Here is a 23,470-nt window from a genome sequence, read left to right as displayed (position 1 = left end):
AAAGTGGAGAGACAATTGTGCCTTTCTAACTAGGACTGACTTACTGTGGATTTAAGAGATGACTTCAGCAATGAGCACAATTGAAACATAAAAGAATTTAAAAATGCCTACAGAGTGACTGCTGCTCATGGTGTCAGTGAATGAATATGTTTTTTATATCGGTCAGACATGCAAGTAAGAACGTCACTGTACCCATGTCAATATTATATTATTACTACAACTAAACAGCAACTAACCTGCTTTTTAGAGGTGAAACTATTGGGTGAGACATCTCAACAGAAGGCACCCTCTAATGCATTAAATCAGTGTGAATGGTTGAATTTGAATTGTCCAGCCTTTGCTAGGTGCAATTCCAATGTTAGATCAAGAATATAGATTTATGACTGTAGATTGTGTGATATTTAATGTGGCCAGCGGTTGGGAGTAGAGAATAGAGATTGTGCATTCACGTCGGTACTCGTTTTTACTGAAGAGATTGCTTTAGGAGTTGCTAAGAACTTTGATAAAACAAGAAGCCGATAGTAATTACCCTAAAGATTATCTTATTGATAATGAATTCAAACCTTCATCTGGACCAGTGAGAGCTGCAGATGCTTTGAGTAATTGTTGATTAAGCTGTACTAAAATATCTACAGTAAGGTCTATAAGTATTTGGACAGTGACACAATTCTCATAATTTTGGCTCTGTACACCACCACAATGGATATGAAACAAAAAAATCAAGATGTGATTAAATTATACACTTTCAGTTTTAATTCAAGGGGGTTAACAAAAATATTGTATAAGCTGTTTAGAAAAGACACTTTTTTGCATCCCCCTATTTTCAGGGGTTCAAAAGTATTTGGACAAACTAACATAATCATAAATATAATGATCATTTTCAATATTTGGTTGAAAATCCTTTGCAGTAAATGTCTGCCTGAAGTCTGGAACCCATGCCCATCTCCAAAGGCTTGGTTTCCACCCTAGTCAGTCCATCCAGAATTTCTCTGGCTTCTTTGTGATTGTTGCGGCCTAAAACGCCTGATTTTTGCGGCAGCTTTTTCAAAAAGTTGTGGTGAAAGTTGTGATGTTTTGAGGCTTTGTTTTTTTCTATAACATTGCAAGAAGAAATGCATTTACAAAAGTAAGAGTAAAAAAACACATATTTAGTACAATAAAACTGGGTAAGATAAGTCATCCACTCCACTGTTACCCTCACTAAGAAAATATTTGTGAGCTTACTTGTGTATGCTCTTTCCTCTGCATCACTGTGTCAGTGACATATGACACACACATAACTTTAAAACATTAAACAAAGCACATACAGCATGTTTAATCATTTAATTTCATATTTTTATCTGTAAAAATATTTATTTCTGTCATACTCTCTAACACATACCGAAACATCATTTGAGATGCAGACTGACAAGCATGCGTCTGTAACTTTCTAATTATGCCTCTCTAACATTTTCCATAAACATGCAATTTAATCTAACTCACCTTGTTTCTTTCAGCAATTGCAACCGATCTGGGTGCAACAACCTTTGTCATGGTCACTTGTCGTGTCTTTAGACCTCACTTTAAAGCCATTCTCAAGGCATGTTTTGCAGTAGAAAAGTGCCTGTGAAGCAATGTCTTTCATCCGTGTTCTACCACAATATTGTACATGGCGCAAAACAGTTTACCGCTGCTTTTGTGTAATACTTCAGGAAATTGACTTGCACGGACTTAAGCAGTAATTTTTGATGGAAAATGTGACTTTATCACGTAGCTTCGGCTTCAAGGAAGTGAACCTGGAGAGGGGGGTTATGATGAGTGGTTAAATTTGCGGAAAAATTGCAGTGATTGAACAAAATTGCAAGGCCGTGCAAAATTTGCGGAGATTGCTTGAATTTGCATTAATAGTTGTGATCGCAACATCGCTGCTTCCTGGAGGCACCGTCTAGTGATGCTTTGCCAGGCCTTTACTGCAGCTGTCTTCAATTGCTGCTTATTCGTTGGACATTCTGCCATTACTTTTGTCTTCAGTAAGTGAAATGCATTTCCAGTTGGGTTGAGGTCACTTGATTGACTAGGTCTTGAAGAACCTTCCTCTACTTTGTGTTGAAAATCACCTGGTTTGCTTTTGTAGGATGTTTTGGCTCATTATCCATCCATCTGTACTGTGAAGCGTTTTCCTATATGTTTTGCAACCATTTGGCCGAATCTTTTGTTTCTCATTTTTCCTTGCACTAATGATGCAATGTGGCAGATCTGGTAGAAGACTTTACATATTTGGGGTATATTAAAAAAATAAACGATGAATGTTAACAAACACAATTTTATGATGTGTATATTTAATACATTTGCTACTTTGTCAAGCATTTCCATCAAACCCCTCATAATTAGCAATTTTTACAACTGAGTATACAGGACTTCGTTTTTAATTTTATCCCTGAAGCAAAAACCACAAGTCGATTGAAAACCAATTGATTGACAGTATTTTGGTGGTTTTTGGTTTTTTCAATGAGAAAAATAAAACTGTTAAATGTTATATGAAGTAAACTCCCTTTTTTATCAAAAGTTTTAGAAAAGGTTGTTTATAACCAATTACAGCCGTATCTTGATTTTAACGGGATTTCTGAAAAATTTCAGTCTGGTTTTAAGCCACAACACAGCACTGAAACTGCCCTCCTAAGAGTGCTTAACGATTTGCTTTTAGCTGCTGACTCTGGTAATTCTGCCATTCTGGTTTTATTGGATCTGACTGCAGCGTTTGATACAGTAGACCATAGTATCTTGCTATCACGCCTTGAGATATGTGTTGGAATTAAAGGTTCTGTTCTTAAATGGTTCCAATCTTATTTGTCAGGCAGGAGCTTCTCAGTCCATTTAGGGAAGTACTCATCTTCAGCGTCTTCTCTTGGCTGTGGGATACCCCAGGGTTCCATTTTGGGGCCAATCCTCTTTTCATTGTACATGCTTCCATTGGAGTCTATTTTTAGAAAGCATAAAATCGCCTTCCACTGCTTTGCTGATGATCTTCAAACCTATCTATCTATTCCAGCAAATAGTCACCCAGCTATTCAGACCTTGTTGAACTGTCTCCGAGATGTTCAAACATGGTTGGAGATAAACTTTCTCAGTCTGAACAAAAGCAAAACTGAAATTATTGCTTTTGGAAAGTCCAATGTCCTTGGCGGGTATGACAGTGTTATGGGATCTCTGCCATCTTTTTCTCAAATTGGGGGTAATTTTTGAGTCTGTTTTTAAGTTGGATAAACAGATCAGCGCAGTTGTAAGGTCCAGCTTTTTTCAACTTAGACTACTTAGTAAAATCAAGCACTACATTCCCCATGAACAGTTTGAGACAGTAATTCATGCTTTCGTTACATCACGCCTTGACTACTGTAATTCATTATACATAGGTCTCAGTCAGGCACAAATTCAGAGGCTGCAGGCCGTTCAAAATGCAGCGGCCCTACTTCTGACAGGGAAGAAAAAGCATGACCATATAACTACTATACTGGCCTCCCTTCACTGGCTTCCTGTTCATTTCAGGATACAGTTTAAAATATTACTGCTTGTTTTTAAAAGCTTAAATGACTTGGCACCTGTCTACTTGTCGGAGCTTCTTGTTCCGTACTCTTCTGTCAAACCTTGCGATCCTCTGATCTTCAGTTACTCCATATCCCCAGAATAAAGCTTAAAACCAGAGGAGGTAGAGCATTTTCAGTAATAGCCCCCAGTTTGTGGAACAGCCTCCCCTTGCAGTTGAGAGCGGCCTAGAATGTTAATCATTTTAAAACCCTGCTTAAGGCACATCTGTTTTCATGTGCATTTAATTCCTCTTGATTTTATGTAGTTGGTTTCATCTTATTTATTATTATTATTATTATTATTATTATTACTTATTTTGTTTTGATTTTATTGATTGGTTTAGTATAGTAGTGTGCAATGTATATTGAGTATATATGCGCTGTGTAGTACCTGCTAACCTTTTTGTCTTTTAGTTGTACAACACTTTGGTCAATGAAAGTTGTTTAAAGGTGCTTGATAAATAAATAAATTTTAAAAAATAAATAAATAAATAAATAAAATATATGACATCATAATTTAATCAGATATTCAGTGAAATCATATAGATGGGCACAAAATCAGATATCTATTTTTTCCCAAATAAATGTAGAAAATAATGAGGGACATGTAGCATCCCAACATCCTCATCTTCCTTAAGCAGAGTAATGCTTTATCTAACAACAATGCACACCATGGAGCATACGGCCATCACAGGGCAGCCCATTGTGTCACCCGACAAGTTACAAAGGCAGCGGAGGTACCTTTTCCATATGCATACAGTATACCACATTACACCACACTCCAGGTTCACTAACCTGCTGCATTTATTGCTCTTCAGCCAATGTTTTTGGATTAGTAACAAGTGTCATCAAGCATGAATTAAAACAATGTTATCTAGTCTGACTGTAAATCTTACTTTTCAATATTTCCAGAAAATTGTCATGACTTGATTTTAACCAACTGTGGCAAAATGTATCTGTCTTTAGGATGATGGAAATATGAAACAGTCTGAGACACACTAGCCAATTAATGATTAGTTCTGGGATCACATAAATTATAAAGGATTTAATACACAAGGTTATTAGTATTACAATCTCTCAGAAACATCAGTCCTGGCAAAAATATACAATTTCTCAGATCCTAAAATTCTAGACTCTGGATTTCTATGTTTAAAACTGGAAGCAATGCCAGGCCTCTTTTTAAGTCATTCTTCCTTTCTAATATTTTTTTTTTCTTCAATTTTACTTTAACTAGCTAAATACCAGCCAGGACGTTATATTAGAAATATAACACAATTGGTTTTCAGGTTGAGTATCGTCCTGCATGATTTGGAAATAGTCTATGAAAAAGAAGCTGTAGTAAAAATAGCATAAGTCCTGCCTATTATTTAAGCAACTGCATAATGTGCATTTAGTAGGGCATAACATTAAAACATAGGATAGACAAAGTAGATGGCATGTTTTATAGCTAAAGCACAATTGAAAAAAAGTTCCTTTCCAATCTATTAAAACGTGTCAATCTCCTGTACCATACCTGGTATTTCACACGTGTTATGTGTTATTTTTCACAATTTACCACATACACACCTATGATTAAGATGAGTAACTCACCTCAGTTTTCTGTTCCTCATATTCTGATATCTCTACAGATAAGAAGTCATTCTGCAAATACACACTGATCAATGGGCTTATGAAAATGCCAGGCTAGGATTTACCTATGAGTGTCCACAAGTAGTATATGAACCTGCACAAAACAGGTGAATAGACTTCGTTCCCTACTACCTAAGAACATACACACACACACATGCCTTGTTTTCATCTCACTGAATAAAATAAGAAGTGGTAGTGGCCCAAAATGATAGAATAATTGCACTGAGAAACTTGATTTATGTGTTTTTAATAGCCTAACCCTGACTTTAATTAACTGGTAAGTATTAGGGTCTTAGTTAAAATGAGCTCAATACAGTTAGCGCTGAAATTCATCCATCAATCTATCCATATTCTGGCAGTGCCTATAGCTGGGTGAGGCACCAGACCATCTCTTAAAACACTCACTTATACTGATCAAATTTAAGGTCACCAAAGGATAGTGACCAGGATGAGGCCCAACACCAGTCTCCAGGACTTGTGAGGAAGCTGTGAGAAGCCAATACTGACAAACTGCCAAAGAAAAGAAAGAACAATTCTTCTGAGAATCAAACAAATGTGTTAATAAACCGAGGTATTGATGTGAACAGCCTGAAGATTTTGTAGGCCTCCCTAAAAGATATTACACTGTAGGGCATGGAGTAAGCAGAGGTATTTTTCAACAGTTAAAGCCTTCTCAACATGAATTAACAATGAAGATATCTAAAAACAGAACTGAAGAGAGTGAACTGAAAATCATCACAGAGAAAGAGAATTACCAGCTTTTGAAAACCAAGCTGGATATAGATTTCAAGAAGAGGTCAGATGAGTAAGATGCACACTTGCTGTCAGGGCTTTTTTTCTAAGAAACAAGGTTGGGGTACTCACACAGCATTTTACAGGAACTTCCATACTTATATCTTCACATGCTTCTTCTGCTTCTCTTGATCGCTGCTTGCTAATAGTATCTACTGCAGAGTGAAGTCCTCACAGGAGCCACAGGTCCTCATATCTATCTGGGTTGAACTTAAGAAGTGGAGGTCCTATGATTTTCAGAAACATCAGTGCAGAGGTTGCATGTATTAACAAAGATGATCTCAATTGGGTGACTAACAGATTCATCTGAGAAAATCCTCTTTCACATTCACTTCATGTTATAACAATGGTGTATAAGATGTGTGTTAATCTAACATTTTATCCTAATGTGTAAAGCCACTCATTTCTCTGGAAGAGATTATTTTCCTGAGTTGCTGTACAGCAATCAGGCCCATCATTACCAGAATTGTGTTCCACTTTACACTACCAGTACTGGCCATTTTGGTTTCACTTTCTTGACTTTTTGTGGGAATAGATGATGATTCTTCATCTTCACGTTTTTTCTTGTGGCTCACCGGCATGAAATGACTATTTATTTTGTTCATCTCAGAAAATCGATAGATTTCTTTGTGATTAAAAACAACTCATGTTGCATGAGCACTAAGCTGGTAGTTGCTACAGAGCAGAAATGAAAGTTAATATATTTCCAAGATGGAAATGAACCAAAAGTGCCAACTTAAACAAAAGAAAATGTAAATGACATTTAGAATATCTCCCTTCGACCATCAATCAGAATCGATCTATATTAGGGGTCGGCAAACTTTGTTGCTGGCTGGCTGAATTTTCAACTTTCAATTTTCTGACTCATATGGCAGGCTGCATAAAGTCTAAATAGTGTGTTAATGACAAACATTAGAATTTAAAATACTAGCAACAAGAAATGGCTTCATTCTAAAACTGTTCTTAACAGCTTTTAATACAAACACTGGCAAGAGAGTAGTTTTAAAGCCAAGACATTTCACTTTGACATTGTTCTGGTTATACAGGTAAACATAAAATGGGCAGAATGGTGGCTCTGAGGCAGGGATCAGCACTGGTAATAGGAAGGCTGCCACTTCAAATCCTGTAAACGCCAAAAGTGACTGTACTTCATTGGGCCCTTAACCTGCAATTGCTCCATCCTGGGTATGACGTTAATTTGCATCCAGCCCTGCATGTAGGCCCTCCAACCTGTAGGGAAAAACCTGGGGGTTGGTGGCAGAATTGGCACTTCAGCCACCATAAAAAACCTCACACTGTTCCATTCCATCTGAACTAGTGTGGTGGTGAGGTGTCACCCATGGCATGGCTGCACTCGGGTCCTAATCTGTGATCCTGAGTTGAGTGGGTACTGCAATGTGCTGTATCAGCGTGTACTCCTTACCTTCCTCCTCCATACCTCCACAAAGCAGGGTACCTCATGTGTAGCTGAAAAGAGGTATGCAAGTAAGGGCTATTCAAAGTGCCACAGCGGGGTGAACACTCTGCCCACACTCGATGCAAAACAGGAATTGAGATGTTGAGATGAGGAGATTGAGAATAAAAAAGGGGTGCTAACCAGAAATGCTGTGCTTTTCTTTAAGCAACATCGGCTGTTGAAGTGCTGGGGACTCGGTTGTATGTGTGTGCAGGACAGGGAATGTGTCGACTGCAATGCTTGCACATGCCAACTGCAGTAGCATCATGCTTAGAGAGCCTCACGAGGGCCCCAATGTGCGATGCTTCTACAAGTAGCCTGTGGGTGGGGTCACAGTTTGCCGACCCCTGATCTATATTGACGATGAAAGATATTCGCACACATCTATCGCCATATTTACTACTAATTTTAGTATTGTATAACAAAAAAGGTACAGCTACTGTGTACCATTATGCATCAGCAGAAAACAAGCACAGCTTGCTGTAAATTAAAGTAAATGAAGAGATCAGTTGATGTGGCACCTGATGTGGGCAAGCAGCACACACACACATATTTGGCATATCTTATTGTGAGACCTGGTCCATATCTTAAAGATGGCTTGATAGCATTAAAACAGCTGGTGTTCAAAGCTTCAAAATATCGATAAAAATCAAGGCTTATCTCTAATAAGACAGTATACAATTTATAACTGCTTTATAAGGCAAAGAAAACAGTGAATGAGATACATTGTTATTACATATCGACCTAAACTAAATCATCAAAATAAAATAATACTTTTTTAATACTTGACATATCACCTAGTACAGCTAGCTGACTTGCATCTCTTAGGTGTCATATTAAAAAGTATTTATGTGTTATTTTATTGGTTTAAATAACAACATCACTTCCTGAAATAATTTTGGGGTATGTATCCATTACCTAAATACTAAAAGCAAAAATGTTCATAAGGCTTAAAAAGTTATTTTCCTTTACATAGATACCTAGTTGAAAACAACCTCTTTAGTAGACTCCTAACACAACAAGATACTGTAACTATATTTGGGTGTTGTGATAACTAGTGTGGCAGTAGGGGGCGCTAGTGCTCCCTTGAACCCTCAGGTACGACTCCAGACACTGGATAAAAGTCCAAGACTTCTTTATTATCTGACAAAACGTGCACAAATCACTCTCCACACTATTCATAAATCACAAAAAAATCAACCACAATAATACTCTTCCTCCTCGCCCAGACACTTCGCCCCTCTACCTCCCAGCTCAGCTCACCGTCTGGGTTTTTCCAGAGTCCTTTAATACACCCTGACCCGGAGGTGCTCCTGCCCAATCAGTCCACAGTTCCTTATTCCTTCTGGGTCAGGGTAAACAGTCCTTTTCTTCAACCCGGGAGCACGTTGTTCCTTCCTGTCACGGGACCGTGACGTACTCCCGGGTTATAGGGCACAGATGAGCCCACGAGCCCCCCTACAGCGACTCCCAGAGGCCCCCAAGGTATCCAGCAAGGCTGTGTAAAAACACTCCAAGGTCCATGATGCCCTGTTGGAAGTCGGGGCATAATCCTGCTGTCGGGAGAGCTCCTCCTGGCGGCCTGGGGGGGAGGACCGGAGTACGAAGCCGGCAGTCCTCCACACTAGGTTCATTTATATTTGAACAACGTTAACTCATCTCATTGCCATAAAATTACCAATCACATTCAGATTGTTGTCAAGTGGGCAGGTTCTCCCAAATCAACGTGATTTGGTTATCATTTTCCAAAGGTAAAAAGGAAGGCTTAGGCAATGTGCGTGCAGTTTTTGAACAAAATATCTTTAATCACTCTGCAATAAATGGACACCCTTTTTGTAAACATATTGGAAACAGTTTTAGGGATCTCCATATACTTACAGACTATCAGCGAAAGATAAGGACTGTACATAACTGTAATTTTTAAGTGTGGTTATTAAAGTGAATTTAGTCTAAGTCGTCTTCATAATCAGACAAACCTATTGAACCCCTATATCAAACGAGCATACAGCTTTATTTACCAAATTCAATAATGATAATGTGATTGGGCAGTTGGTTATTAAAATATAGCTGATTTGCCAACATAATTAATATATAGAAATACAATTTCTAAAAATGAAGGATTGTGTTCTGGGTTTACTTAATTGATAGGGAAATATTATCAGAGAGTATTCAATAAACATAATTAAATGTGTTAACATGAAGTAATACAGTTTAACAACACTGTTTAACAACTGTTAAAATACATTTCAGCAACTCACATTGCTTCACTGCTGACTTAGATGTGATGCTTTTCCTGTTGTTTAAGTTCCATTTTAGTTTTTTTCCCTTTTATCTTTAATTATTCCATTCAAAACTACAATGTTTCTATGTAGAAATTTAAGTTCTTGTGTCTTCCTTACGTTTTGTGAGTAATACCCTCTGCCGAATTAGATCAGCATGGAAGAAGCTCAGGTTAGTGATGCATGAGAGTTGTGAAGTAGTTTCTGTAGTAGCTTTCTGTTGCCTTTTCTGTTTTTTTTTTTTGTAATTATTTTTGTTGTGTTTCCTGGATTAGTTTTTAAACATTAGGACGTGTTTCCTGTGGATTTAATGTTTAGGCAACAACTTTTGCTTCAATATTTTGCCCCTTGAGCATTTTATATTGGTTTGTGTTGTGAGTACACATCTTGATCTATAAATATTATTGGGTGGAATAGTCTATTAAAGTCAAGTCCTTTTTTTTCTTCTTTTTTTAATTTATTTTATGTACTTCCCTTTATTTTGCATGGCACTTTGATTTGTTTGGAACACTTAAGGCCTAACCCACCTCTGGGTTGTGCAGGCCAAAACAAGCTATTATAGTTAGGGGTCAGCTCTTCAGGGTGAGGCCTGTTCTAGGCAGGCAAAGAAAGGCTGGCCTGGCATGTGGACCAGTTATTCTTTCTTGCTATGGTCTTGACTAAAGATCATGATACAAATATGTTTCGCTAACCTAGTATAATTAGACTGGGGTCACAGTAACTAAACTGGTAAATGTTAGGTTAACCACATTGACATGAATATGAATATGAGGAATACTTATATGTAATTTAATAAAATTCCTCTAATTAATCTATTTTTTAGAGAAGAATACCCATCCATCCATCTATTATCCAACCCGCTATGTCCTAACTACAGGGTCATGGGGATCTGCTGGAGCCAATCCCTGCCAACAGAGGGAGCAGGGCAGGAAACAAACCCTGGGCAGAGCGCCAACCCAACGCACGTGAATAATATAACCAATACAAAAATATAAAATGTTCATAGTTAAAACGTTAAAAACATTTAGCTAGATTACAATGTTCTTTGACAAGCAAATTTCTATCAGTGTCATCTTTTTGTTTTATGTATGGCATTCTAGGTATTATTATTTTCTATAATTTTTATAAATACTAGGGGGCTTTGCCCCCTGCTTGCTTCGCTCGCCAACCCCCGGATACACACTTTTAAGATTTTTTTTTCTTTGAATTGTTGCTGTTTCATTAGTTTCACTTTTATTTCAGAACTTATGTAAAAACAATATTTGGAATCTTTCGAATCCCAATGTGCTGAATCTTTTTAATGAGGTCAGTGAGACATGTGTTTAATGACTTTGTACCATAATTCAGGATAGGTGTCTCTGTTTGGAATTTCTGCAAAGACAAAACAATCTACATCATCAGCAGTTAATCATTTTTTTTGCAAAGTAACCAATAAATGAATGTGAGGTAAACTCCATTTTTGAAATTCTCTGACTTAAACTTCAAAGCTTTACAATATTTACATACTTCTGACATATCACCTATGTCCATATATTTGATAATCTATTCACCTTTTCGTTATTTCTCTGAGTAATAATTTCTCTTTCTTTGCGCTAATGCGATGTTTACTTTCTTTGTTTTGACACTGTCATTGTTTGCTGCTTTCATATTCTTTAACTTTCTCCACATGTATATCGCGCCAACGTTTTTCTTTTTGGAACCTTTCAAATTCTACTGCTTTCATAATCTCTAACCTGCTCTGCATGTGTATAGCGCCAACGTCCAGACTGGACGTGCTTTTTTTTTCAATTCCACTTGTTCTGGGCTGATAATTACTTTCTTTATTTTCTGAATTTGCACCTAGATTATTCTTTTTCTTTTTTGTCTCTCCAACGGTTTTGAGTCTCTTTTCTCCGTGCTGCTTTCTTCTTCGCTTAGTCGTCTACGTTTCATTTATAACGTATTGTCCTTATACGCTTTATATGCCCTGGATCTGTGCGTTCACAAAGCCAAAACATGACTGAGTGTGTTGCTGCCCGTGCTCTTATTTATTTGTAAGTAGGGCGTGTCTTGCAAGAATCTCATGTTCTGTGTCATCACATGACGGTCCTGGGTCAATCTCTTGGGACAAAGTCTCATGTCTTAGGTCTCCGCGAGACGTTCTGTGGCCAATCTCTTTAGTCTCACGGGTCTTTTAAGTGTCTTCCGAGGATCTTAACGTGAAGATCACATCTTGTCGCCCTACAGTTTCTTGCCAGGATTTTTTTTTTATAATAGAGAGATTAGGAGCATGAAAAAAATATATTTTAATGGAAAATGAAGAAAACCTTGTTCATTTTTTGTCTTTAATTCAAAAGCTTGAAAATAGTGTGACATATTGAAGTTACTACTGTCAACCTCTTTTTCACATTTTTCTAACAACTAACATTAAATTGTTCTTAGATGACATTTAAAATCCCCAGGTGGAAATGGCAGCTTTTAAAGTAAAAATGACCTCATCATAGTCTCACCAAGAAAGTATTTTAGATTCAGTGCAGCTTCTCATTTACTTATTTATGAAAAGCAAAATGATTCTTGTATCTTATTCTCCTTAGTTATTATCTCTGTATAAAAACACATTTAAAAAATCACCACATGGTTGGACACTTCTGTTAAAAAAAATGTGCACAACTATGTTGAACTTAAATCCCTGAATTATTTTTTGCAATTTTTTCAGCTCTTGTATGGCTCTTGAGTACAACTACATTCTATGTTTTATTATTTGCAGTTCTGCCTTTTACTGAATCATTCCTTCTTTCCATTTATCTAATTATAACATCTTTAATGCACATTTTCCACCCTCAACTCTTAATTAAAACCTTCCTCTTGTGTTAGGGTCAGCACCGACCCATTTTACTTTTTAAATGCACAAAACTACTACCTAATTTTGTTTATTGCATCAAGGCTTTTTGACTTTGTCAGGAATCTGTATTTAATTAAAATAAAACAAAACAAAAAAAAAATTTAACTAAATTATAAAAAGCTCTGGTGAAAATTATTACCTTTGTGTTGGTAGGGTCAGTTTTGACCCAGTTATAATTTAAGGTTATAAAACAATAGGGTCAAAACAAAAATCATAAACACACTTTGAGGGGCTTCTCTCTTTGCCTTTGTGTCTCCTTACCTGAAGAAACAAACAAAACAAACAAAGACAGACATGTAATGCTTGCATAAGACAAATTTAGTTTAGCGTCGGTGACTTACAGAGTACACATCTCCTGTTTGCAGCAGTCAAAAATGAGAAGAAGATTTACAGTAAGCCAAGCTCTGGATCATATCTTTTCTGAAAATGAGCCAGAGGACACAGAACAGCATAGTGATACAGATGAGCAGGTTTCCGAGGAGGAAGACATTGTAGAGTATTTACCAGAAGGCACAGACACATCTGGTGAGTCTGATGAGGAGGTCACCGATGCTGAAGCTGCATTCACTCCTGTTGAAACGTTCAAATCCAAAAGTGGTAACATCTGTTGGAGCTCAGTAACTCCTGACTTACATGGCAGGGCAATTGCTGCAAATTTCATCAAAATGACCCCTGGAATCACAAGGTTTGCTGTGACGAGAGTAAGTGACATCAAGACATGTTTTAATCTGTTTATGCCATTGTCACTAAAGAAAGTCATGATTACTATGACAAACCTTGAAGGAAAAAAGGTTCATGCGACATGTGGAATGACATTGATGAGGAATACCTGGGTGCTTATATTGGTGTTCTTCTTCTTGCTGGTGTTTACAAATCCAGCAGTGAGGCCACTGACAGTCTCTGGGATGCGTCAACAGGCAGAAATATTTTCCGGTCAACAATGTCACTTCAGTCATTTCGAATGATATCAAGAGTCCTTAGATTTGACAACAGAGAAACTAGAGAAAAATCTGACAAGCTTGCTCCCATCAGGGATGTCTGGGAAAGGTGGGTGCAGCTCCTTCCACTGATGTTCAACCCAGGGCCAGAGGTAACAGTACATGAACATTTTGTCCCTTTCCGTGGAAAATGCCGTTTCCGGCAGTACATGCCTAGTAAGCCAGGGAAATACGGCATAAAAATTTGGGCAGCCTGTGATGCGAAAACCAGCTATGCATGGAATCTGCATATTTACACAGGCAAACATGCAAGTGGCATTCCTGAAAAAAATCAAGGAAAACGTGTAGTCCTCGATATGACTACTGGACTGCGGGGTCACAATATCACATATGACAATTTCTTTACCAGCTATGACCTTAGACAAGAACTTCTCAGGTGGAAACTTACCATGGTGGGCACAGTAAAAAAAAAAAATAAACCTGAGCTGCCTGCCGAAATTTTGCAGGTGAAGGACAGGGCTCCACTTTCTTCAAAATTTGCTTTTACAGAGACCACCACGGTTGTTTCATATTGACCAAAAAAACACCGGAGTGTGATACTTATGTCCACTTTTCACAAAGACACAGCTGTGTCATCAGCAAGTGACAAAAAGCCCATAATTATCTTGAACTATAATAGAAACAAAGGTGGAGTGGACTAGCTGACTGCCACCTAGACTTGCCAGAGAATGACCAGGAGATGGCCAATGGTTGTGTTTTATAACATTCTAGATGTGTCTGCATACAATGCATTTGTGTTGTGGACCCACATTCACCTAGGGTGGACCTCAACCAGAAAAAACAAGCGGAGAATGTTTCTTGAGGAGTTAGGAAGTTCCCTTGTCAAGGCACACATTGAGTAAAGGGAACGGGTGCCCCGGGACCCAGCCGCTGCAGTCGTGGTCAGACAGCTGTAGATCTCAAGTAGCACTCCTTCCACACCATGAGCAACACAAAGAGCATCAGTGCCAGCATCCTCTTTGGCCAGCACTGCCTCAACATCAACCTACACAGCCACAACCACAACCCCACTGAGGCCACCTGATTCTAAAAGAAAGAGGTGTCAGGTCTGCCCTAGCAATAAAGACAGAAAGACAAACGTACTCTGCTTCTACTGCAAAAAATATATTTGCAAAGAACACACTAAAAGTGTCACTTTATGCCACACATGCATCTAAATGCACATGCATGTTCTTGCACACAAAGACGTTTTTTGGAACTAGTGCCTCATTTCTATTGGTTTGATTTGCTTGATTGTTCTTTGTTTGTTTGACCTTGCAAATCCACATTTTGAGATTTACTTGTTTAGCTTTCCATTTATATTAAAGTTATTTTTGAAAACACTTTTTTGCCTTTTTCTTTGAAATAAATATATATGGGTCAAATTTGACCCGTAACACCATAGATGTTACTATAGTAATTAATATTATAATAAAAAAATATATATAATAAATTTATTTAAGAGATGTGTTCTAATACCCCTCAGTAATAGTCAGGTAACGTAACAACCTTTTATTTATTTAAATAATTCTCTTGAGGTTCATTTAATCATTTTTTAAAATTGAAAATGAGAGATATGCTGTTAAGGTAAAAGCTCATGAGGTCACAGCAAAAATATTATAAACATTCTTTTAATGGACAAGGAAGCGTAACAAAGTAACCAAGCGGTAAGGAAAAAAATTGGATGATAAATAATTGTTTTGAAGGTAATATGGCTGATTAAAGACACGGGTCAAAACTGACCCGTTAACATAAGAGATAGTAACAGAAAGCTAACATAAGAGGAAGGTTAAACAATTCCTCGTAATTCAGTCCTTTGCAGATACTCTGTGATTATCTGCATGTACAGCAGTATAGAGGAATGCATACTGAAATAAGTGTTCTTCCAATTCCTGATTCTATGTGTCTGAGAGGATTATTTTGAGCCATCATTACCTAAGGGACCCTGAAGAGGCTAAAAACAGTGGTTTATTCAGCAGAGAGAACACTTTAGAATATAAAAAAGATTTGTAACTTATGTCTTTCAATGTACTGTATTATCATAATTATTGCTGGAATTCTCAGCTCAGCATTTTGTACAGCACTGTGATGAGGTCATTGAATAATCCATTCACTTTTCTGGGTGAATCCAAAAGTGCAGACTGATATTTACTTCTAATGCTGTGATATATAACAGTACCAACCGCTGCCCATTGTCTGAATAAGAAGGATCCTCCAAAACAGTAAAACAAGCCCACTTAAAGCTTGCACGACTCTTGACTGCTCTTTTAGGTTTCTCCCTGTTTTTACCCTGTCACTGCATTTTTAATGCAATCCTTCGGTCCCTTTCGGTTGAAACCATTCTCTGTTTCTCTCTTTCATGCTGATGCAGAGTATTTATCTCTCACTCCATTATTCAGTTTTACCTAGGGTGGTGCCTCATGCCCATGCAAAATGTACTATCCCCTGGGTTCCACCTCAGATGAAATTACGTAACATCATTTTCAGAAGGCTTTTGATAAGGTCCTACATGAAAGGCTACTAATAAATCTAAGCGAAGTGGGAAACAAAGGGATCTGCCTCGAGGAACCTTAGGTGAAGTTTAAAGTGGTGACCATTGGGGTTCGATGCTGGGGCCGCTGCTTTTTTTAATACACAAAAAAGATTTGGATTGGAATATAAGCAACAAGGCAATCAAGATGAAACAACAGTGCTTGTAAGGACAGATAATATGAAATCAGCTAAATCACATGAAAAAAAAACTTCTATTTGCATACACAACAGTAGGCTAGTAAGTCAATAGTATACCACATAAGAAAAACCTAGAAGTCACAGTTAACTCTTCATTATGTAAGTTCCGACAATATAAAGAAGTAGTTAATGAGGCTAAGACGGTGTTAAACTATTCAGTAAAGTTCTGTAAATTACAAGTCATGGGAGATTATGACTAAGCTATATGACTCCTTAGAAAGGTCTCCTCTACAGTACTGCGTACAGTTTTTGTGTTCAAATTATGAAAAATACATATCAGAACTAAAGTAAGTCTAGAGTAGAGCGACCAGGCTGACTCCACTGAGAACTGAGTGGTATGAGCAATGAGGAAAGACTATGAGGGGAAACAATGGAAGTGTTTAAAGTCTAAATTAAATTAGTATGGTGGATCCCTGCTCTTCAATAAGATCATAGGACACATTTAGAAACTTAAGGGTGAATTTCCTATAAATGTTATTAGGTTTTTCTTTACACAAACAAAAATAGACACATGGAATCAATTATCAACAAATATGGTAGAGTAGAACTTGTTCTGAGAATATTGTCTCAGTGTTATTTTTACAGAATCTAAGAATTAGTAGGTTTTTTGGTCTGAATGACTTTGTCTTATCAAAACTGTTCTAATGTTGAACTGAGCCTTTTCAGTTTAAGCAAAAGAAGATTAAGAGGTGACATGATTCAAGTCAAGTTGGGGAGCATGCACTGGTACACTACATCTCCACTACAGTTCGGGATCCCGGTTGGCAACCCCCCAAGGCAGACACGCGGTCCAGTCCCACTCTCTGGAAATAACCCTCTATCTGTTGCAGCCAGGTGTTGCGTGGGTGACCCCGTGGCCTGGTCCAGCCACTCGGGTCTCCAACAATGAGGATCTTACGAGCCAAATCATTCTCGAGGAAACTGCCACATGGCCAAAGTGCTGTACCTGATGCTCCCTCACAATGCAGGTAATGTGTTTAAAGTGTTTAACATTCTGAAGGGAATTAGTCCAGTGGATCGAGACTGTTATTTTAAAATAAGTTCATCAAATACACGGGGACACAGATGGAAACTTGTTAAGGGGAAATTTTGCAAAAACATCAGGAAATTTTTCTTTGTACAGAGAACCACAGACGCTTGGAATAAGCTACCAAGTAGTGTGGTAGACAGTAAGGCTTTAGGGATTTTAAAAACTAGACTTGATATTTTTTTAGAATTAAGTGAATAGGACTGGAAAGCTTTGTTGGTCTGAATGGCCTGTTCTCATCTAGATTGTTCTAATGTTCTTAAAGTTATATAGTAGTAGGATTTTTATAAATCATAGATGAAATGCAAAGGAATACAGGACCCAGCTGAAATTTTAAACCAGTGTGTTTCAAAAGATCAGCCAATTAGTTTAGTGAACCGAGTTTTGTAGTACTAGTATACTAGTATATAATCATTATTACAAGTATTATTTGGTAGGCACATTCTAAAGTAACTGACCCAAACTGCAGTCAAAGGTGAAAATCATGTGTGAAATTTAGTCTGCATCCCAGACTTGTGCAGGTTAACTAATGGTTCTAAACTGGCTCCTTCTCTGTGATGGTGGGGTTGTACGTTTATCTGTTCTTTGAGGTTTTCAGCACCCCATTTAGGGATTTTTCTAGCCTGTCTACTTAATACAGACATAGGTACCATGAAGTGGTTAATCATGACAGAATCTTGATAGATTTGATAGATTATTAATATTTAGATTTTAATTGTGTTTAACTGCGGTGGGCTGGCATCCTGCCCGGGGTTTGCTTCCTGCATTGCGCCCTGTGTTGGCTGGGTTTGGCTCCAGCAGACCCCCGTGACCCTGTAGTTAGGATATAGCGGGTTGGATAATGGATGGATGGATTGTGTTTAATTTTAATTATTGTATTGCAAAAGATGCATTTATACAGATCAAGGGGTATGAGCCTGATTTATTTGATCATTATATTTTATTAAGTCAATAAGAACTCCCACTGAAAACTGTATCTTTTTTTACAGTATAATATTATTTACAGTGTGCAACATTTTTCCCCAGGAGCACCTTAATGATCTTTATAAAAATATACACCCCTGCTGAAAGAAACTTTCCATAGAATGACCTTGCACTTGCACTGAGCCATGGTTATCTCCACTGAGAAAGTAGAGTACGTCCATAATAAGAAGGTTAGTGTCCCCTGCTATGAGCCCACCAACAGATACAACAGCCAACCTTCTTGTTCAGGTCATGAATACCATGACTTAAGAGATGAAAGTTCACTCCTCTAAATTTTCTGAAAGACAAAAAAGGGAGAGAGAGAGAGAGAAAAACAATAATAATAACCAAACAACCTTTTAATTCAATCTTGACAGTTGTTTACAGTTACTGAATAACTATACATGGATGTCATGGTGTAATGAATTTTTAGAAGAAAATTGTTTTTATACATAATAAATGTGGTAATTTAAATATCAATCAACATGTGGATGTTGAATGTGGGAGATGGCCCCACCAGCAATGAATCGGACCAAACAGGTTTGAGAATGCTGTGGTAGGTTAAAGTGTCAGTCCTAATTATGTGAGTGAGTAATTTACTGTGTATAATACAAATTCAAGTAATTGGAAATATTCAAAATTTGAGAGAAAACTGCACAGCTATGGACATGGAAGTAGTTAAAAACAAGGACACACTAAAGGAAACCAGTAGAAAAGTAGAATTTGGAATATCATGCTTAAAGTCAATAACATATAAATAGATTAATGTGGCATGGTGGTGCAGAGCTTAGCACTACTGTCTCACTGGCCTAGTTTCCTGGATCTGTTTGAGAGTTTCACTCCGGGTACTCCAGTTTTTCTTCCACCTCCTCAAAGGAGTTAAGCTAACTGGTATTCTAAATTAATATAAGTGTGGGAATGTGCATAAGTAGGCCATGTAATGGACTGGTGTGTTTTGCAGGCTGGTTTCTTTCATCAGGCCCAGAGCTGCACGGATTGGCTTTAGTCTCCAACCTGGGAAAGGGAGAAATGGGTTTAAAAATTGTACAAGCTGTGTTGTATATTTACTGCTAGAGTAGTAAAATATCACACATGAAAATAAGCTTGAATAGAGGAAGATCAAATAAGGCCAATAAGTTACTAAGAAGTTTAAATGAAACAGTTTGATAGAAACATCACACAGAAAATGTACAAGACCATAGTGCTTTGTAAATATTTAGCTAAATTCTAACTAACCAATGCCATCGAGACACCAAGTCTTTGTCTAGACCAGCAGTTCTCAACCTTTCTAGCACCGCGACCCTTTAATATAATTTCCCATGCTGTTGCGACCCCAACCGTTGTTACTTCATAACTGTAATTTTGCTACTGTTATGAATTGTAATGTAAATATCTAATATGCAGGATGTATTTTCATTGTTACAAATTGAACATAATTAAAGAGTAGTGATTAATAACAAAAACAATATGTAATTATATACAGTAATCCCTCCTCGATCGCGGGGGTTGTGTTCCAGAACCCCCCGCGATAGATGAAAATTTGCGAAGTAGAAACCATATGTTTGTATATTTATTTTTATATATTTTAAGCCCTTATAAACTCTCCCACACTGTTAACATTATTAGAGCCCTCTAGACATGCAATAACACCCTTTAGTCAAAAGTTTAAACTGTGCTCCATGACAAGACAGAGATGACAGTTCTTTCTCACAATTAAAAGAATGCAAATATATATTCTCTTCAAAGGAGTGTCTGCATCAGGAGCAGAGAATTTCAGAGAGAGAGAGAGATCGCTCGCAAAGAAAAGCAAAAAATCAATACGTGTGCTTTTAAGTTTGCTGAAGCACCGCAATAAGGCGGCATTTTTTAGAGGAGCGTCAGTATCTTCTAAGCAAACAGCCTCTGTGCAAACAGCCCCTCTGCTCACATCTCCTCCGTCAGGCGCAGAGAACGTCAGAGAGAAAGAGAGAGAGAGCGCGAGATTAAAGCAAACAATCAAAAAATCAATGTGTGCTTTTGTGCTTTTAAGTATGCGGAAGCACCGCGATAAAGCAGCATTTCTTAGAGGAGCGTCCGTATCCACTAGGCAAACAGCTTCTGTGCAAACAGCACCTCTGCTCACAGCCCCTCCATCAGGCGCAGAGAATGTCAGAGAGGGTGAGATAGAGGCAGAGACGAGCAAACAATCGAGCACCGCGCAGTAGGCATATCTTATAGCATTGAGGAGTTTTAGTGAATATGTAATACATGCTCTGATTGGGTAGCTTCTAAGCCATCCGCCAATAGCGTCCCTTGTATGAAATCAACTGGGCAAACAAACTGAGGAAGCATGTATGATAAATTAAATTGTGACCCATTGTCCTTCATTGTGTGTTTAACTGAAGTCACCAACCAGAGAAAAATGTGATAGCATATTTAGATATGGTAACAGTCTTAATATAACAACAGTAAACTACATTGCTACAAAATTGTGTAAAAAGCCAACGTCAATGCGAAGGTTGAGGCTGCTTCTTTCTCAGCAGATCAGAAATTCTCCGGGCAGTCTTTGCAAGAGCACAGCAAATATCATCTTCTGCAACAAGTCTACTTCTGTATTTAGCCTTGATAACCAACAATCTAGAAAACCCTGTTTCGCAAAGATATGTTGTTGGAAATGGAAGAAGTGCATAAATCCCTGTTCAATGTACAGTAATGTAAACAGTTAAAAATAATCAAGTTACGACAATTAAAACGTTTCAAATTATTCTGATGCAACATCTATCCTCGAATGACAATTATAGTAAAAAACTAGCAACTACCAATGAAAAAAATTTGTACAATAACAAGTTTTACACATTAGAATAGACAAAACCCATATTTTCAATGGTCTTAGGCGACCCCTGGCAAATCCTCATTCGACCCCCAACGGAGTGGCGACCCACAGGTTGAGAACCACTGGTCTAAACCAGTGAAAGGCATCCTTTTTCGAGTTGCGGTGCACTAAGTCCAAATATTTTCTTTCGCGGCGCAACTGAGGGACTGCCTATAAATAAAGTTGTGACGACACAATCTATGGACAATCGCTAATAAAAACAGTTAATTTGCAAGTTTGAAAGACATTTTATTAATAAAGGAATCAAAGGATAAATCTTAAATTTAATTAATGTGAACGTTGAGATTGTTTTTCAGCACATATGAGATTGATGCGAGGATCAATTTTCGAAAGACAGACATACATTTCCTTGTCGATCATTTGAAGTCTCTCGCGTTTCTTAGATTTCATAAGTGTTCTGTTATCTGTTTTTTCAACATTTTTTTAAAGATTATCTTTTTAATCAACCAAAAGCTCAAAAACACTAGCAATTGCCCGACAATGGTCTAGACTTGTTGTGGTGTACTGTACAGTGGATCATTAGGATCATCATTCATGATTGTCATGGAATCGTAATGTTGTGCTAGAAACTCTGTTCCCATCAATCATAGTGTCTCCTATGCAAGGACAAGTAGAAGAATGAGATCAAGTGAGCATTTGTACCATACATCATAAAGTATACCAAGAAAATAAGAAAGAGAAAGGGAGTTAGTAAATACAGATGATGGTGAATACCACATCATCAGTGCAGACAAATAAAAAATTCTTACATACTCAATAGTTGCAATAGCAACTGTAATGAATTGAAAGGAGTTTCTTTTTTGAAATAAATACTGAGACTGATGGGTCATCCCTTAGCAGACAGATCTGCCCAGTGTGTATAGGAGCCTGCAGTTTAAAGACCTTATCTCTTCTATTGGAACTGTAAGAAACTCTAGTCCTTATCATCGCACTATGTATGTTTTAACTTGTATTTGAATACAAGTTGATAGTATGCACACATTCTAACACTGTGCAGGTGTGCGTTTGTTTCTCCTGGTACTCCACTTCTCCTTTTATGTTATCATACTTGTTTGGTTAATTTGTGATTGAAAATGGGCTCCATGTGCATGAGTGGGCTCAGGGATGTACAGTTTCCCTATCCAGGGCTGACTCCTACTTGCAACCAGGCTCCAGTCCACAAAAATTAAAATTTTGATTAAACAGGTTTGAGATTGTTGTGATATGCTACAAATTTTATGAAATAACAATTATGCCACAGTGATCATCTATCTAACTTGAGACAATACTGAAGAAAAACTGTCATCACACTTCAGCTTAGTCTAAATGTTATTTGATAATTAAGAAGATAACCACCTAGAAGCAGTGTCTGATAGTACAGCACAAGTATTACAGAATGTTGTAAATAATAATTTTAAAAGTTGGTTTTATTGTAAGCATAAAAGTAAAATCATTGAAGTCTAACTATGACATGACCAGTACAAAAGCCAAACTCAATTTTTTCAGGGTGAAGAGAATAAAATATGATTGGAAGGATGAAGTTACAATTCTCTAAAAGATTATGGAGAGAAAGTGTAAGTTTAAAGAGGATCTCTACTTTTTCTTTCAATCTGGTAGTAAAAATTATTTCTTCAAAGATGTGTAAAAATGCCTAACATGCAAGGGAAGATTAGTCAGATTGAATGTGAACTCTGCAAATATAATAATTGAGTTTTGCATTGATATAGCTCAATTATGTCTAAATAACCTGTTGTGGGTCATTTTTTGAAATCCGCTGTAGAATTATCTGGTCTGTTATTAATTTGAAAAGTGTAAGGTATATCAGGAAATAAGATGAGTGAATTGTACCAATTTTCTTCTGTCATATATTCTGGAATAATAATGTGGACACAAAAAGTATTAAGGCCCCTTTATTGTGTTCAAGATGTCATTTTAAATTATGAAATTTTCCATCCTTACCCATACATCTGCACTTAATAACCCATAATGACAAAGTTAAAACATGATTTCAGAAAGGTTTGCACATTTGTTAAAAATCAAAATGTGTCATTAACTTAAGTATTCTGACCCGGTATTCATTAGCGATTAATTAATGATCTGAAATGATTTAATTAAAAGCTGAGATAATTATGCTCTGAATCTCAATTCCAAATAGACGTGTTTTGGACTTTTCACATTTTGTAATAAGGCCTGCTGACTAAAGCTACGATGGGCCACTTTTGCTCAGGATTTCAATTTTGACATCTACAGTATATAAACACTAATATCCCCCAGTAGAGATAAATTCTCAACACCATTGTAAGTACATAATTTGGTTCAGAGGAT

At 37.3% G+C, this 23,470-nt stretch overlaps 1 pseudogene; it reads left to right on the top strand.

The window, feature by feature from the left end:
* The first annotated feature begins 12,971 nt into the window (after positions 1-12,971).
* Positions 12,972-14,586, top strand: LOC120524470 (annotated as a pseudogene).
* The last annotated feature ends 8,884 nt before the right edge of the window (positions 14,587-23,470 follow it).

The sequence above is a fragment of the Polypterus senegalus genome, chromosome 2 (assembly GCF_016835505.1).
Source record: "Polypterus senegalus isolate Bchr_013 chromosome 2, ASM1683550v1, whole genome shotgun sequence".
NCBI classification, from domain to species: Eukaryota; Metazoa; Chordata; class Cladistia; order Polypteriformes; family Polypteridae; genus Polypterus; species Polypterus senegalus.
Note: the sequence above shows the minus strand (reverse complement) of the source record. Positions and strands in the feature narration are given on the sequence as shown.